At 38.1% G+C, this 15,808-nt stretch overlaps 1 protein-coding gene across 1 annotated transcript in view; it reads right to left on the bottom strand.

Annotated features, from left to right (window-relative positions):
* The window catches only part of GALNT1 (polypeptide N-acetylgalactosaminyltransferase 1), a 102,128-nt gene that overhangs the window by 43,084 nt on the left and 43,236 nt on the right, over window positions 1–15,808 (bottom strand). The window lies entirely within an intron of this gene.

The raw sequence follows: 15,808 nt of genomic DNA, 5'->3' as shown, positions 1-15,808 counted from the left end.
CTAATTCAGAAAGATACATGCACCCCAATGTTCACAGCAGCACTATTTACAATAGCCAAGATATGAAAGCAACCTAAATGTCCACTGACAGCTGAATGGATAAAGAAGATGCGGTATATACATAAATACATACATATGTATGTATTTGTGTGTGTACATGTGTATTGTATATAATGGAATATTATTCAGCCATAAAAAAGAATGAAATAATGCCATATGCACCAACATGAATGGAACTAGAGATTATCATACTAAGTGAAATAAGTCAGAAAGACAAATACTACATGGTATCACTTATATGTGGAATCTAAAATATGATACAAATGAACTTATTTACAAAACAAAAACAGACTCACAGACATAGAAAACAAACTTATGGTTACCAAAGGGGAAAGGGCCTGGGAGAGGGGTATTATTAGGAGTTTGGGATTAGCAGATACAAACTACTATACAAAAAACAGGTAACAAGGTCCTACTGTACAGCACAGGGAACTATATTCAGTGTCTTATAATAAACCATAATGGAAGAGAATATGAATACATAAAAGTGAATCACTTTGCTGTACAACTGAAACTAACACAACATTGTAAATCAACTATACTTCAATTAAAAAAATAGCCATATTTATATGGGTCTATTTCTGAGTTTTCTGTCCTGTTCCACTAATCTATATATCTATCTTTCTGCCAACACCACACTGTCTTGACTACTGCAGCTTTATAGAAAGTCTTTAAATTGGGTACTGTATTTACTCCAACTTTATTCATCTTTTTCAAAATTATTTTATCTATTCTATTTCCCTTGCCTTTTCAAATAAAAACTTAAATCCTTTGCTGGGATTGTGAATGGAATTTCACCAAACATCTATTGGGGAGAACTGACATCTTTTATGTTGAGTCTTCCAACATAGTTAGAAAGCAGAGGCTTTAGTTTCCTCCCTCTGCTGCATACTTCCCAAGACTGTCCTGTGTTCCAGGTCACGCTGTCGGAGACAGAAAAAGAAAAGCAATGGGAATTCTACCCATGCTCCGGACACCAGAGTTGTTCTAGTCAGAGACAATTCCCCTCAGATGTTTAGTTGCTTCCCTGGCCACTGCTCATGGCTGTGCTGCCTGGCAATACTGCCTAGGGGCTGAGATTGTGGGGCAGGTAAAAAAAATTTTTTTAAAGAGATGGGTTAGGGGAGAAATAAGGGTTTTACTCCACTCTCTAACCCTTAAGAGACCCTCTTCTTGTATCCCAGCCCAGAGAGGGCTTCTTCTGGGGCTCTCCTTCTGTACCCACAGCACAGGTGCAAGTTTTGGACTGGTACAATTTTAAACAGAAGTGGAAAGTAGACATCCTTTCCTTATTTCTGATCTCAGGGGTAAGATTCCAGTCTTGTACCATGAAGTGTGATAACATTAGAAGCATAACCCGTAAAAGAAACAACTGATAAATACGACTTCATTAAAATTAACTATTTGTGTGCCATTAAGCACATTCTGTGCCTAAAGTTACCATTAAGGAAATGTAAAGCACAAGCCACAAACTGAGAAAATATTTGGAAATCATACGTCTGATAAATGATTTGTATCCAGAATACATAAAGAACTCTTACAACTCAGTAACAGGAAGACAAACAATCCAATTTAAAATGGGCAACATATTTGAAGAAACATTTCATCAAAGATATAAGAATGGCTGATAAGTACATGAAAAGATCCCCAATATCATTAATCATTAGAGAAACACAAATTAAAATCACAATGAAACACCAGTTCATACCTAGTAGAATGGCTATAGTAAAAAAAAGAGTCAAAAAGAAGTGTTGGTGAGGATGTGGAGAAACTAGAACCCTCATACATTGCTGGTGGGAATGTAAATGGTGCAGCCACTCTGGAAAATCGTTTGGCAATTTCTTAAATAGTTAAAGTTATCATATGACCCAGCAATCAGGAATTTGCCCAAGAAAAACAAAACTATATATCCACACAAACACCTGTAACACAAATGTTCTTAGAAACATTATTCATAATAGCCAGAAAAGGGGAACAATTCAAATGTTCATCAACTGGTGACAGGAGAAATAAATGTGTTTTATCCATACAGCTGAATAACACTGGGCAATAAAAAGGAACAAAGGATACATGCTACAACACGGGAGTATCTCAGAAACATTATCCTCCGTCAAAGAACCCAGACGCAAAAGACTTCATATTATATGATTCCACTTATATGAAATATCCAGATAAGGCAAATCTATATACACAGAGTACACTGGTGATAACTTAATCCTAGGGCTGAGAGTGGGAATGGAGAGTGACTACAAATGCACACCACAGACCTTTTTGGGGTGATGGAAATTTTCTGCAAGTGGTGATACTTGCATAACTCTGAAAATCTACTCAAAATCACTGAATTATTCACTTTAAATGGGTGCATTTTCTGGCTCCAGGAAAGATGGAGTAAGTGCACTCCACTCTGTTACTCCCAGTGGGTGGTACCATAACTCCTGGACAGAATACATGGAGCAGCTGTCTGAGGGGACACTGAAATGTAAATGGTAGCAGGTCAACTGGTGAAGGAGACTAGAATTTGAAGTTCCATCTAACCAGTGGTGAGTTTTCCATTTTTCCCCCTCTGGCATTAGTCAGGCTGCACTCAAAGGCAGTTCCACAACTGGAAGCATGCACTAGAAGCACAAAGAAGGAGTCCCAAGATAAGCTCTCTCCTTCTGGTCTGGGAAACTAGTAAGAGGTGACCAAAGGTCAGAGACAGATTTAATTCCACATCCACATTCCCAGCCTTATTTCCTTTCTCCCTCCTCTCCTACCCTAGCAAGTTTGAGAAGCACTAGATTGGAGTAATGAGTCTCTGGGAGGTGGGATGTCTGCAGAGATCAGAATTAGCTGAGCATCTTTATTTAGGTTTAATTTTGATCAAAGGACATGTACATGCTTAAAAAATAAGCTGTCAAAAGCTTGTTTAAAAAGGCTGTACAACAGAAACTAACACAGTATTGTGAAGCAATTCTACTCCAATAAAGATCTATTTTTAAAAAAGGCTGTTCCCTCACCTCTTTGCCACTTCTCCCTTCTCATAGAGCAGACATAATTCTAAGTACTATATCTGCATTTTTACTTCATTTTTCTCTAGTTGTAGATATAAAGTATTGACTTCTTACTACAGAATATGAGGATTTATCTCACTCCTATCTCCCCCAACACATACACTTGCTAGTCTCTCAGTCTCCCAAAATTATATTATAAATTTGGATACATCACTCCTGAATGTATATTAGAGCTATGTAAAATGTTATTCATAGGGCTTCCCTGGTGGCGCAGTGGTTAAGAATCCTCCTGCCAATGCAGGGGGACATGGGTTCGAGCCCGGGTCCGGGAAGATCCCACATGCCATGTAGCAACTAAGCCCGTGCGCCACAACTACTGAGCCTGCGCTCTAGAGCCCGAGAGCCACAACTACTGAGCCTGTGTGCCACAACTACTGAAGCCTGCGCGCCTAGAGCCCGTGCTCCGCAACAAGAGAAGCCACTGCAATGAGAAGCCTGCACACCGCAATGAAGAGTAGCCCCCGCTCACTGCAACTAGAGAAAGCCCGCGCACAGCAACGAAGACCCAACACAGCCAAAAATAAATAAATAAATAAATAAAAATTTAAAAAATGCTATTCATAGCTGAGTCATATATTATTAATAATTTTCCTCTTTCTGCACAACATTCCCCTCCACTTCACCATCGATTATCCCCCCACTCTTCCTTAGTTTTCTATATACTTGTCACTAATTCAAACCCACACTCTCTACAAACTGTCTAAAAGTCTCTTAAGGTGTTCAGAAGCACCAACTATCAATATAGTATAGGAATCTTCTTAAAGCAATCTCTCCTGAGGTTTTCTGGGCTGCCTCCCTCCATGCCCGCACCACTGTCATCTGAGGCTCTCCCTTTGCCGTCTGGCCCCCAGCCCTGCCCAGGATTCTGTTCTCTCTCTGCACACTGGATTTCCTCTCTTCTATACAGCATGTCTTTCTCTTAGTTTACTCCTTTGTTTTGGCAGAGAGCACAGACTGAGAAAGGATGAGGGGAGATGGCACGTGTTTCAGACTACACCATCACTTCTATAGTGGGCTGATGCTATTAATGGGAGTGAGTTATATACTAGAGTAGATTGAAAATCCCATTTTTATAATTTTTAAACAATGAGTGAAAACACGAGTGGTTTCATTTATGTCCCTATATACGATATTAATTAAAAGATGTCCTGCATAATGAGTACTCATTTTATAAGCGAGTGAGAGGATTACTGAATAAATTCTAATGCATGAAATTCACTATGTGGTCTGAGAGTTAGCTCGAGTGCCTGCCTGAGTGACTCAGCAGTGTTTCAGGAAATAAAGACATTAATAAAATTGCTTAGGATAGTGTTCAACTCAGCAAGACTAGGCTTACCAGAGAATCAATCCACACAAATACCTAAAAATTCAGGAATACAGAACAACAGCATTCCCTTGATAATTATTATTTCTATGATTTTTCAACAGTTAAAGTCCCACTGTACTTATCCTAAACCTCTTAGGGAGTGAAATGGCATTAGAAGTTTTATAGGCATTATCCCACTTTATCCTTACAACAACCCTAAGACAGAGGTATTATTCTCCCAATTTTAAAGACGGGAAAACTGAGGCTTACAGAAATGAAGTAGCTTGATTCCAAATCAAGGTGAATATGCACAAATAACCTATCCCTCATCTCCATGTCCCTTTGAGTATGATTTTCAGAGTATTCTTTGTCACCCACCAAATTTACCTGACACTACCATTTATCAACGACAAGTTAAAACACTGTCTGGCAGTGTTTGGCAATGTTACATAATTTCTCCTCCATGTACTCTCATTCAGGCAAGATCAATGAAGATCTAACCATAAAAGTGATGGCCAAGCACAGTGACTAAGATTACATGTTTTATCATTGACACATTTCACTTGAGTCACTTCTTGATCATACTTTTGCATAAATTATTTAATCTCCCTAAACTGAGTTTACCAATCTGTAAACAGGGTATACTACTACCATTTTGCTCAACTGTTTAAATAGGATAATGTGTATAGTCCTGGGTACATAATAAACACTCAATAAGTGGTATTATTACTTTTTAAGCATCTGAGACTAATTATATAGGATGGAATTGACAAATTAGGTGCTTTGAATTTGTATTAATCTCTTTCCCTAAGATTACACATTACAAAGAGAACTCTTTGTTAATTCTATTGAACTCTTCTTGACACTGGAACAGTGTTATTCTTTCCTCCAGCTGCCTTCAGAAATGTGCCCCTGGAGACCCTACAAGGCAGTAAAGGTTCTCACACAGGGTGATCTGGACACTCCAGCTATACTACCAGTTAACCCTACAGTTTAGAACAACCAAGGCTTTTCTGGATTCAGATAAGGGGGTGAAAAAGCTGCTCTCTAGGGGCTGTCCCACACTACTCCTTCCGCCTCTGGGAATCGGTCTGAAAACCACCTGCTGGCCAGTTTCATCCATCTCAATGTAGGGATATTTAAATATAGGCTGATAGTTCTCATTTCACATTTCATTGTGAATACACTTCAAAAGCCAGACAGTGGTGAGTGAAAAAGAGTGAGGATGGAAAAGCATGCCTGGAGTAAGCTTCTCCCGAGAACTACACTGGGACCAGGAGCTCATTCTCCCTGAACAGAGGCCTTCTCTACATCCTAGGACAGTGAGTATTCAAAGCACTACAAAGCCTCCCAGCAGCTCTTATTACTGTCCAGATTGTACAGATAAGGATCTTGAGGTACGGAAAGGTGAAGTAACTTGTCCAAAGCCACACAGCCAATAATGGCAGATCCAGACTTTGCCAGCATCAAGACATTAATGAGAAATTCACCTAGATACAATTCAAAAAAGGAGAAAAAATAAGAGTATACATTAAGAAGCTCTAGTATATGCACACGAGCAGTTCCAGAAGAACAGACCAGAGGGAATGGTGACACAGCAAAATCTGAGATTACAACTAGAAATGTTCTAGAAGTGAAGAACATGAATGCTCAGATCAAAAGTACACTATGTACACTGAGCATGTAGATGAATTCACACCTTGACAGACATTACAATGTGCCCAGGTCTCACCACTAAAGGAATAAAAATAAAATGTGAAGTTTCCAAACCAAGAGAGAGAAAAACATGAATACTAAAAATGTTATCAATTAGCAATGCAGGAAAGGAAGAAAAAAAATGATGGTAAACAAAAAACAAGATTTATTTAGATGGAACTTTATAAAGCTGTCATTTTCATAGGTCAAAAATGAATATCAATTTCATATGGTTCAACCTAAAAGAAATAAGTCTAAATATATCAATAGTCACAATAAATATACATGCATCAAACTCAACTATTAAAAACAAAGATTATATGATTTAAAAATATAAAATTCAGCCATTTAGAGATATACCTAAAACAAAAATCATACAGATGCCTCAAAGTAAAAAAACAGAAAAAGAAAAAAGACATACCAGGAAAACGTTAGACTAAAAGTGATGTAACAATATCAAAATCAGGAGGAAGAAAGTCAATAAAGATATGCGAACACTGAGTTTAAAAAACACACGTGCACGCGTGCGTGCACACACACACACACACACACACAGTAAATTGTCTTAAATGCATCCAACGATTCAGCCTTGAAAAATAAACTAACAGAATGAGTTAGGGAAATTGTCAAATCCACGATCATAGTGGGAGTTCTTTTTTTATACAACTTAATCAGAATCTAATAGAGTATGCACACTAAAACAGAAAAAAACAAAAGTAACAGGCAACCAGACCATGTTATTTTCAACTGCAGAGGAAACATTTAAAAAACCCTGCACACTTTCTAGATCACAAAGGTTTCAACACATTTCAAAAAGATAATCTTTACTGATCATTAATCTAGGAATCAATAACAAAAATGAGAAAATCAAAAGGCAAAAAGAAATGTACATAGAAATTTTAAAATTTACTTCTAAGTCATCCTGGGTTGAATAGAAATCAAATGGAAATTACAAACTACTTGTAAATGAATTAGGATGAAAGTACTATATATAAAACTAGCAGGGTACACTGACATGATTCACAGATGTAAATTTAGAGTCTTTAGTGAATTCATTAGAAAACAAAAATATTTTAAATTAACAGGTTAAGCATTTAACTAAGCAAGTGAGAAAACAGATTAAACACAAAATAGAAGAAAGATAATTACATAGAAAACAAGTTTTAAAAAACTGAATAAACAAAAGGAAAAGCTACTCCTCTTTTAAAACTTAAAAACTACAAACCACTAGCAAGACTGCCTAAGGAAAAAAGAGAAAAGAAACAAACAGTATTAGAAATGAGAATAGACACATAATTACAGATCTAGTGAAAATGTTTTAAAAGCATTAGGTACTGAAGATAATGCTATGAACAAATAACAAAAAACCCAAGCCTTCCAAGTCATCGTGAATTACCCAAATTCTAATTGCGATTTGGCTAACTAAAGCTCATAATCTCTAAACCTTTCCACTGTGCTCTCTGGAATTCATGGTTACTGTCATTAGCAAAGTTCCCGAATATTCACAATCTATTCTCTGAATATTCCCTTCATATTCTACACTAATTAAAATATCACCAAGAATACTGCCTTCTGAGTGGTCTTTCAAGAGAAGGCTAGCTTTTCTTCAACATCCCTTGCACCACTGAGTCTGGAAGTGGGGGCAAGTATCTCCCTTGTTCCTCATCGCTATTTTAAGACTTATGTTTCTCCCTCTTCCCTAAGAAGCCTCAGGTCCTTTAAAGAAGGTGCTATCAGAAGTTGCCAACCCATCCTTGGTACAGTCATCTGTCACCTTCCCTACCAATTCCATCACTAGTCTTGTCATCACATTATCAGTCATTTTAGTTTCCATGCAGTCGATTTATCAACACTTGGCCTCTCAGATCTTTGCTCTGCTCTGCTCTCCTCCAGCATATCTCATCCACTTACTTCCATGCTATACCCTTAGACCACATCATTACCGATAATCTCCATTTTAAGCATCCCAATCTCTGGTCACCATTGCTCCTTCCACCTCCCATCCCCACTCCCTCCCCCCTGACATCCTGGCTTGTTCCCACTCAGTTACTCCAATAATCCCAGATCCTTAGCTTTCTTCATTGGGATCTCAAATCCAGACTCTTCCATCCTTTTACTTTCTGTGACCCTCTGCTTGTTTTCCAGGACTCTTTATTATAATCACTGTCTTGTATCTCCCTATTCTATCTCACTCGCTTGGCAATATCCCAATAGCTAAATCCAACTTTCTGCTGATTCTGCATCTGCACTAGGGCTGCTGAATATGGCTAAAGAAAACGTATGAGCATGCTGAATGGTCTCATTTTCAACTTACAAACCAAACCTCAAGGAGGCTCTCAGCGCTATCCAGTGTTCCCACTACATGTCCTAGTTAACCCCTGCAAACTGTTCCACATCTCCTGAGATTCCCAATACCTTTCTTACCCTCCTCACTCACAGGTGTTAACCTTGTTTCTAATTTCACTGAAAAAAGCCATCAGATGAGGATTTCCATACTCCCATCAACACACTGACCATCCTGTAGACATCTGTGATCATAAACATTGTGCCTTTTCCCCATTATACAATGTCTGCATTATCCCTGTTCCTGTCTGAAGCCAACTACATTCCTTCTCACCTGCTCAAGTTGAATGCTCTTGCTATAACACTCCCCTCTCAAATTTTCCCTCAATGGGATCATTTCTATCAACACACAACCATACTGTACTATATGCCATATTACAGAAGAAAAAGAAAATGTCTCCCCTGATTGCACAATCTCCCCAGCTAACTGCCTCATTTCTCTTTTTCCAACAATTACACCTCAAAAGCACTGCTATACTTGCTGTCTCCACTGCTTCCCTCCCACTTTGTTTCTCCCACTCTTTTTTCAAGTTGATTTTATGGGAAGCATAACAGAGTGCAAAAAACATAAATTTAGAGCAAATGAGATATCACAAGCAAATGCTCATGTAATCATGACTCAGGTGAAGAAATAGAACACGGCCAGCACCTCATTAAGTCCCTCTTGCTCCCAATATCTTTTCTTTCTTGTCAAAAGCACTATTTAGTTTCTCAGTATATACCTTTTGGATTCAGCAGATGCCTCTAGATAAAAAGTAGCCTCCAAATTCTATGCTCATTTCTCTGGGTTTCCATCTTCTCCCAGATGCTGGCTCTGTAATTTTTCACTACCTTCTAAGCTGTGCTTTCTAACCTCTGGATGTTTTCAAGAGGATGATTTTTCTAACTCTCTAGATGTTCTCATCTGGAGAGTTGGTCCAGATCACCAAGGCCACCATTACAGAAATGGAAAGTCTCCCCATTCTTTTAAGCCACGGTTTCATTGCCTATCACTCCACAGAAACAATCCTGTCCAACAGCCTCTCCACAAACTGAAACCGTCGGTCAGTCTAGAGATCTCAACTTAGCCTCTCAGCAGCATTTAACACAGCTGGCCACTTCCCCCTTGAAACATTACCTCACCTCTCCTCAGCCTCTTGGTAGATCTTCCTCCTGTTCTCAATCTTCGAAGGCTGGAACATTAGCTCCCTAACCCCTTTTTCACCTCATCCACTTCAGTGGCTGTCAACCAGTCCCGTGACTTTAAATTCTCTTATCCCTTAATGACTCCAGCTTCAACCCCTCCCCTGAACTCCAGGATTTTATAAATATGTGCTAACAATTCTTGATTTCTATTCCCATATTTCTACTCTCCTTTCCATCTTGGCAAGTATCACTTTAATTCAGATAGCTAATCAGGCCTAAATTCTTAACTTTTCCTTTTTTCTTTTACTCCACATCCAACCTGTCAGCATTCTGAGAGCTTCCATCTTAAACATACAATCAGAATTTGAAAACTTCACCTGTGCCAGCCTCTTCCATGCCACTATGATATCTCACTCATGCCACTACTATCCTCTGCATGAATATGCAGAGCAATGTAATCTCTCATCCACTGCAGCTTGAAAATGTAAACTGGTGAAACCACAGTGGGAGCAATTTTAAAAAACATCAAATGAAATTAAAAAGTGCATTCCTCTCAACACGATTATTTCGCATCTCCGTGCAACTGACCATAACACATGGTAACAAATACATTTTAAGTCACCCTAAAACATACATTCTGAAACAATGATTAATGAAAAAAACTTTTATTACATGAGATACACTCCGATATCTTCTATTTCACTAATTAAAATGCTAACAGGTATTCACATTGTGTATGAAATACCATAAAAAAAAAACTTCAGGCCTAAGGTCTTCTAAATTGATCTCATGATCCATTAATGACTAAGGGGTCATGACCTACAATTTGGAAAGCACTGTTCCACAGAAAACTGTTGCATCTGTACAAGAGAATACATGCTTGTTTAAACAGGATATTTATAGACATTCTGTAACTGTAAAGTATATACATCTAACCAAAAGCAAAATAGATAAATTATGGTGTATATTCCCACAATGGACTTCTACAAAGCAGTTAAAATGAATGACCTAGTACTACATGTAATGATATGGCCAAATTTCAAAATCAATGCTTGAACAATTTTAAAGTTGCAGAAGAATATGTGCATATGCTATGCTAGAATTTGTTGTTAAAAATATGAAACTATATATTATTTAGGTAGATAGATAATAGATAGATAGATAGATAAACATGCAGAGTAATGATAAATGCAAAAAATCAGACCTATGGTTAGAGAGGAATGGAATACAACTGGGGAGGGGTACACAAATGGTTTCAACAGTAGCTGTAAAGCTTTATTTTAAAAACAAAATATGAAGAGAATACGGCAACTTGTTAAAATTCAATAAAGTTAGTGTTTGATACAAAACTTTGTTATCTCCTATAGCTTTCTGAATGTTTAGACTATTTCATTCAAAAAAATTAATAGCTAAAATAAGGAAAGAGAAAGCTACGTTTTCCGAAGAATAAAATTTCTGAGAGATCACTAGTGAAAGATGGAAAATGCAAAAGAGGGCTTCCCTGGTGGCACAGTAGTTAAGAATCCGCCTGCCAATGCAGGGGACATGGGTTCGATCCCCGGTCTGGGAAGATCCCACATGCCGCAGAGCAACTAAGCCCATGCGCCACAACTACGGAGCCTGCGCTCTAGAGCCCGCGAGCCACAACTACTGAGCCCGCGCGCTTAGAGCCCATGCTCCGCAACAAGAGAAGCCACCGCAATGAGAAGGCCGCGCACCACGATGAAGAGTAGCCCCCGCTAGCCACAACTAAAGAAAGCCCACCCACAGCAACCGAAGCAGCCAAAAAAAAAACCACAAAAAGAAAAAATACTTCAAGATAAATATTTTAAGGCATATTTTTAAACTGCTAATTATCACGTGTGTCTTTGAGGCAACAGATAAAACAAAAAATCAGGGAACTCACTAAACTTGTATAACAAATTTACATTTCATGAAGCAGGTAGAAATCATACTATAAGAGGATAAATACAGATACAAAGAGTAAAATTTATGTTAGAATATTGTTTTCAAAATTGTATTTAACGGAAACAAAATACATATTAGCCTTAGAACTACCAATTACTATTTATAGAATTATAACAACGTTACTGAAAACACCTAAAAGATTATAAAACCGTTAAGTCTTAAAAATTATAAGCAGAGCAACTCCCAGAAGTTTATCCAAATCATCTAGAGAAGCTTATCTAACATGAGAAAATAAGCAGAATTCTACTAAATACATGATTTTAATCTGTTTCCAGAATTTCATCTAACATTAAAAGTAATAGTTAAGAAAATGAGAAAAAAATAACCTTTAGCAATTAGGCAGAGAAAGAAGGGAATTAAATGTCAGAAGACCTGGATTCAAACCTGATTCAATTGTTCTGGGCTACAGCAATCTCTCTGAGCCACTTAACAGCAGCCTGCCTCATGGGACTGATAATTTTGTAAACCAAAGTTAAAATTACTTTAAAAACTAGAAAGATTAAAATGTTACATACTAAACATCTCACAAATATTTCTGTGAATAAAAAAGTTAAGTTGCAGGGTTTTGTGTCTGTATCTTTAATTCAGAAAACAACAGCAACGACTTAGTAATTAAAAATTTAACAAATAAAAAATTCAAAAGAATAGCTGAAAGGTAGCCTAGCATTTCTCCCTGGAAGTAGAACAGAAACATGAGAAAAGATAAAAATAAAAGGGACTAAGAGAATCAATGCAAGCAGTCCAATGCCTGGCTAATAGGAGTTTCAATGATAGAAAACAGACTGATGGGACATATAATAGGCCTGTCTAATAGGTCACAACTTACTTGACTTCAAGGATATTGGTACAAAACGCCTTTAACCTACCAATCTACAGGGAAGAGAGGAAACAGAATAACACAATCAATGGCACCAGCAATCAGCAAAATGCAGAGTCAGGAAAGATATAAGACGCTCTACCTCGTATTCAAATAATAAACTGTAAGGGAAAAAAGAAGACGGAACCTACAGACTAAGAGACACTTGAGATAGATACCTACCTGTTGCAATGTGTGCACCTTATCTGCATCCCGATACAAACACTCTTAAAAAAGGAAAATATATGACATAACTAGGGAAATTTAACTGGATATTTCATGTTATCAAGGAATCACTGTTAAGACTTTTTTTAGGTATGAAAAATGGTATCATGATTTTTCCCTTTCCTTTTTTTTTGTTCTATGAGTCCTATCTTTCAGAGACAAATATTGTAATATTTGCAAATGGTTAGGTCTTTGCCTGAGGTTGGGAAACCTGCTTCTAATCTCACTCACCTGGTTGATCCCCAAAATCCACAAACCATGTGGGCTTCTCCACAGGGCCATTCCTGTCATGTCAGCTGGCTTACCCCGGGGTCAATGATCCAAGTGAGAATAAAAGACCAAATTGGAAACCACAGTGTATTTTATAACCCAGTCCTGAAAATGACACTCCATCACTTGTACTGCTGGCCATACAGACCAACCCTAGCACAACATAGGAAGAGACCACACAGAAGTGTAAATACCAGGAGAAGGAGATTGTTGCAGGACATCTTAGAGGGTATAAAAGAGAACTTTTAGGAACTGTTGAAGCAAGGTGATGCATACATTAGGGTTCAGACTATTATCTCTATTTTTGTATATATTTGAAAATTTCCATAATAAAAAGTTTTTCAAAACTTTTTAAAAAAAAGGATAAAAGCACAGAAATGGAACAAGAAGGCAAAAAATGGCTATTCAGTGGTAGTAGTGACTTTGTGCCACCCCATGAAGCAGCCCTATCCCAGAGACCCAATGGCTGGCCAGAAGGACTGCGTATTAGCAGCTGGACTAGCAATCCAGCACAAAGCAGGATTTTTTCAAGTCTGAGAAGTCCTCATCAAGCCCAAAATTTGGTGCACAAGCACACGTATCACACCATTTAAACACTGATCTTTATATCATGAAGTTGTTCACTGTGCAAAAACTAGTGTTTATAATATATTTAATATACTTATAAGCTACTCATTAGTAAAAGTATCTTCAAGAACCATGTAAAAGATTTTAAAAAATAAACAATGTGTTGAGAGTGGTGATGTATTTAGCGGAATTATTAAAAGCGCAAAAACAACTCTACTATAAACAATAATAGTTAAGGTTCTTTTTAATGGAGACATCACTGAATTTAACTGAGACTTCCCTGAGGAGTCTAGCTTTCTTCAATAATTCTTAAATTACTCAGGAAAGTACACAGTTTGTGAAAATCTAAGTTTACAATGAAGCTTCTCTTGACTGATGTCCACTTAACCAATTTGCTGGATGAATACTCTATACCCCCTCAGTTTAATTTTTACATGCACAATATTCAATGGTTACCTTATTATGACTTATTCATAGCTGTGCCATGTAATAAACTATGATTACCTTTGCCTTCTCTGAACGACTTTAAAAAATTTTCCCTGGATTTAATGATTGTTTAATTTTTTTCTTGCGATGGTTTTCTATGTACTTATTACTAATTCAATCCCAAATTCTCCATCAATTGTCTAAATCCCTCCAAGACATCCAGCCTTATCAGGTATGACTTCAACATCTCCTTGAAGTCTCTCCTGGTGAGCATTTTCTGAGCTGCTCCCACCTGGGCTGGCTGCCTCTCTGCCTGCACAACTCTCACCCGTGGCTGTCCTTACACCATCTTCCAGAGATTCCCACCATCTCTCGCACATCAGATCTCCCGTCTTCTACATCCTGTGTCAACCTTTTCCTTGATTTAAGTCCTCTTTTGGTGGAGCACAAGCCAGTAACTTCCCAAGAAAAGATATGTGGTGGCAGTTCAATGTTTTGAGACCTTGCATTCCCCAAATGTCCTTATTTAACCTGTGCACTTTATTGTTAATTTGGATGCATACAGAATTCTAGGTTGGAAGTTATTTTCCTTTAGAATTTTGCTCCTTTGTTTCCAGAGTTGCTGCTGAGAAGTTTGAAGATATTCTGATAAATAATCCTTTGATTGTGATCTGCTCTCTTCTCAAGAGAAACTTATAAGAGGTCTTTTTCAGGGAATGATTGCCAGTGTTCTGAAAGTCACAATGCCTTGGGGGTGCAGTCTGTTTTCATCTATTGTCCTGAAAACTTAATGGTCTTTCAATCCAAAACCTGTGCAGTCCAGTTCTGGAAAATCTGGTGGATAAATTTTCTCCTTCCCACCTGCCTATCCCTCTCCTCACCTTTTTTGTTGTTCTCTTTGAGACTCCTATTAGTCAAATATTGGTCCTCATTGATAGTCAATTCAATTTCATAAGCTTTTACTATTGTCCATCTCTTTGATCTATTTTTATGGAAGATTTCCTCCCAACCTGCTATTGAGTTTTGTTTTGTTTTAATTCCCAAAAGCTCTTTTTGGTTCTCTCAGTCTTTTTTTTTTTTTTTTTTTTTTGCGGTACGCGGGCCTCTCACTGCTGTGGCCTCTCCCGTTGCGGAGCACAGGCTCTGGACGCGCAGGCTCAGCGGCCATGGCTCACGGGCCCAGGCGCTCCGCGGCATGTGGGATCTTCCCGGACCGGGGCACGAACCCGTGTCCCCTGCATCGGCAGGCAGACTCTCAACCACTGTGCCACCAGGGAAGCCCTCTCAGTCTATCTTTTGAATGGTATCCTATTCTTGTTTTATGGTTGTAATATGTTTTCTTATTTCATTGGGATTACTAATTATTTCTTTTTAAGTTTTCTTCCCCCTGAATAGTCAGGCTTTGCTTCCTCCAAGTTGCTTAAAGTTTTGAATTATACTTTACATGTTTGAGGGTTTCCTGTGATGTCTAGTATTCCTTGGTCATCTACTACTAAAAATGGAAGGCCAAAAAACTGAATATAAGCTCTGAATATTTAAGTGAGGCTTACTGACTATGAGTATACTCCACTGGAGTGATCAGGCTATGCTATTAAGTTGGAGAATCTCTGATGTCAGTGTTTGCAGTTGTTTTGCTTTTCTCTAGGGCTAGTCCAATTCTGCTGATAAAGATCTTCCAATCTCCTGCCTGGAGGGATAAAGCCTGGCTGCTGGCATTAATGGGAGCCCCAGAAAGCAAGGTGGCTAGGGGGTCTCAACAGCTAGAATGTATATGTTCACTTGATCTACCTTTCTCTGTACAGTTCCCTTGCTTTTAACTGGGCCTGTTGTCCTCTAGTCCAGATACCTTGTATTACCTTCTTCGTATGGCACAACTGGGCCTTATATTGCTGGTAGGAGTGTAAGTTGCTACAA

Source organism: Grampus griseus (assembly GCF_964374135.1).
Source record: "Grampus griseus genome assembly, chromosome: 12".
Taxonomy (NCBI): Eukaryota; Metazoa; Chordata; class Mammalia; order Artiodactyla; family Delphinidae; genus Grampus; species Grampus griseus.
This window is presented reverse-complemented; position numbering and strand designations above follow the sequence as displayed.